This window comes from Pteropus alecto, unplaced genomic scaffold (genome assembly GCF_000325575.1).
Source record: "Pteropus alecto unplaced genomic scaffold, ASM32557v1 scaffold146, whole genome shotgun sequence".
In the NCBI taxonomy this organism is placed as follows: Eukaryota; Metazoa; Chordata; class Mammalia; order Chiroptera; family Pteropodidae; genus Pteropus; species Pteropus alecto.
The window spans coordinates 19,259,677-19,263,061 of NW_006442107.1; positions in this window are offsets into that span (position 1 = coordinate 19,259,677).

The window sequence follows — 3,385 nt, forward strand, 5'->3', positions numbered from 1 at the left end:
TTTGCTAGCTGTCAATATTGGTTTTATTCTTGTATATGGTATTTAATATTAACCTCTTTAGACATTATACAGCCCAAAGTTTATTCCTTCCCCAAATCCCCAGCATTTCATTCTGGTTATAGTTTAGTATTTTGTATCATTTCAGATCCTATTGTATTAATATCTCCAAAGTCCTCTCTCCTTTTGCCTCTAGGTAGCTGATTTCCTCATTTCATGCCACCGTCTTCTAACTTATTTCCTTGTCATGAGTTCAAGGGTAGATTTTCTATGTAAAAACGACTTTACAGAGTTTTATGATTTTAAATTTATAATTGTCCAAAGTTACAAATTTAAAGCACTTACTAGCTACTAAAGTTCAACTAGCAAATCTATTCAACTTATAATTCTAGAAAAGCAATCATATTTAAAGGGATTTTAAATATGACTTGGTCACATTTACAAAGATAGTTAATAATTTCAAGCATTTTAAACATAATTTATAAATAAAATATATTTTGGACTTATTTTAAGCATTTTTATTTTCTAATGAAAAGCCTTATCAAGTATTAGACATTTTTAAAAATCTAAGATATTAACATAAATATAGTACAATTTAGATTTGTATAAATGTTTATAATATATTGTACATAAACTTAGTAAGATTTCTACTTACAAATCGGTTACTCAATACCATTTTAATTGTATTGACAAGGCTATCACTCAAACATGCCAAATTCTATTAAATTTCACATATACAAAAAAGAAATGATGTATAGATTTCATTCCAAGATAAAAACATCTTGCTTTACTTCTCTTAAAAATATATCTGTACCTTATTCTAGTATAGATTCTGTATAGATTTCATTCCAAGATAAAAACATCTTGCTTTACTTCTCTTAAAAATATATCTGTACTTTATTCTAAATCCCCCAAGAGTTTAAAGATGCATACACACTAAGAAATGTACACATATGACAAAAGTGACATATGGCCAAAAATTTTGGCTGGCCATGATCTCTGAACTTCAGAAATCCAGTTTAATTCTTGAAACTAAGTTAAATACAATCCCATATGTTTTTGAGTACTATCTTCTCATCACTTTACTGAGTGAATTCTTGTCAGCAAACCTGATCAGACTTATGAGACTTATTTAGAATTGCTATATCAATAATTACATAATACAGGGAGGGATATGATCCTGTGACCATATAGCCCTGACTCCTTGTTATAAATGTACATTCACCTGACTCTTCTCTCTACTCACAGAATTTTGTAGCTCCCATCATGGGTGATAACTAAGATTATATGTTGTACTTTTTGTCTATTAAGAATACACTAATCTTTTAAACAAATACTAAAGATATTTGTGCTTAATAAAATAGTAATATAAGAAAATATCTCTGTGCCTACTGCTAAAGATTGTTGAACTTAATGGAATCCTGCATTTGTTCCATCCTTTATATTTTCAGAACCACACAACTCTTATGGATATTAGCATCTAACTCACTCATTTCCACAGTCAAAGATACGGTCAATAAGTTGATAACTCACAGATTTTTTTTCTTCAGTCCAAAACTCTTTTCTAAGAACCTTGCCCTATACTGAACTACATAGTCAATATTTCCACATGGATGCCTTTCAGTATCTCAAATAAAATTTATCCCAAACTAAACTCATTATCTTTGTCTTTATCTTGCCACCTATAGGGTTCCCAATTCAATAAGTGTCACTACTATTCACCAAATTTCTCAAGACAGAAACCTAATAGTAATGCATGTCACATTCTTTCTCTTCTGCTCATGCATAATCAATCACTTGTCAATGCTAGCCCCTAAGCATATTTTAAATCTCCAATTTTCTCTCTCTTTCTATTTAAACTGATCTCTCGTCCTTAACTCTTGCTTCCTACAAATAATACCTTTCACAGTCTCAAATACTCTTTTAAAAAGGTGAATCTGATCATAACAGTCCTGGCCTGGATTGCAAAAATCTTCCCTTGCCATTGAAAGTAAGAATATAATTTTCCATTCCTTTAATTTAGGTCGGCTATGCAACTGGCTCTGGCCAATGAGCTATTAGCAAGCATACCAATAGCAGAGTCTTGAAAAGCACTTACACATTGGAGCTTGCTTCTCATTTTTTGTAACACTTCCACCTCCATATGAGGAAAGCTCAGTTTAGTCTGCTGAAAACCAAGGGGACACTTAAAGTAGAGATAAGCCATCTCACTGCAAATCTTCTACACCAACCAGCCTCTAGCCAATCTAGCAGCTAACCGAAGATGCATGAGTAAGATCAGCAGAGACCAGCAAAAAAACTGCTCTACTGAGACCAGCCCAAATTGTCAGTTCACAATGTTGTGAGCTAATTAATTATTGTTGTTTTAAGCCACTAAGTTGTAGATGGTCTGTTTCTTATTAAAAGCTTAATGATACAAGTTCCTTGATTGAAACTTATCAGTGACTTCCAATTACCCTTTAAAATACATTGCAGATTTGTGGAAGAAGAGGAAAGAAAGTACAGAGATTTAAAAAAAAAGTACTAAAGAAGTAATGGCTGAAAAATATCCACATTTAACAAGGTTCAAGAAACTGAGCAAACTCCAAAATAGATCAAACCCAAAGAATTCTATACCAAGAAATGTAATTAAACTTCTGAAAACTAAAGACATAGAAAAAATCTTGAAGGCAGTGCAAAAGAAATGACGTTACCAATAAAATGTTTGAATGACAGAGGACTTCTCATCAGGAAACAAAGATGTCAGAAAGCAGTGTCCTAACATTTTACAACTGCTGAAAGAAAATTATCAATCTAGAGTTCTATGCCCAGGGAGAGTATTCTCCAGAAATGAAGAGAAAAATAAAAACATTCTCAGATGAAGGTAAATTAAAAGAATCTTTCACCAGTAGACCTAAAAGAATGAATAGAGAAAACTCTCTAAAAAAAAAAAAATAAATCATAAGTAAAAAAAAATTGGGAAACATCAAAGGGGAAAAAAACCCACAATGTGGTAAACAAAAATGTGGATAAATAAAAGAATTATTATTCTCTTAGTCTTCTAAATTATATTTGAAGAATGATACAAAAATTATATTATAAATACCTAGAGCAACCACTAAGAAAGCTATACAAAGAGTTAAACTCAAAAACATGTTAGATAAATCATATTCTAAATAATATTCTAAAATATCTTCATGTAAACATAGGAAGCATAAAAATTAAGACAGAGGAAAAAAAAGCAGAAAAAAAAACCAACTAAATAAAGTAGCAGATTTAAGCCCTAGATATCAATTGTTACATGAAATGTAAATATATAATTATGCTAACTGAAGGATAGAGATTGGCAGAAAGGATTAAAAATCATGACCCAACTATATGCTATCTCCAAGCAACTCACTTTAAATAT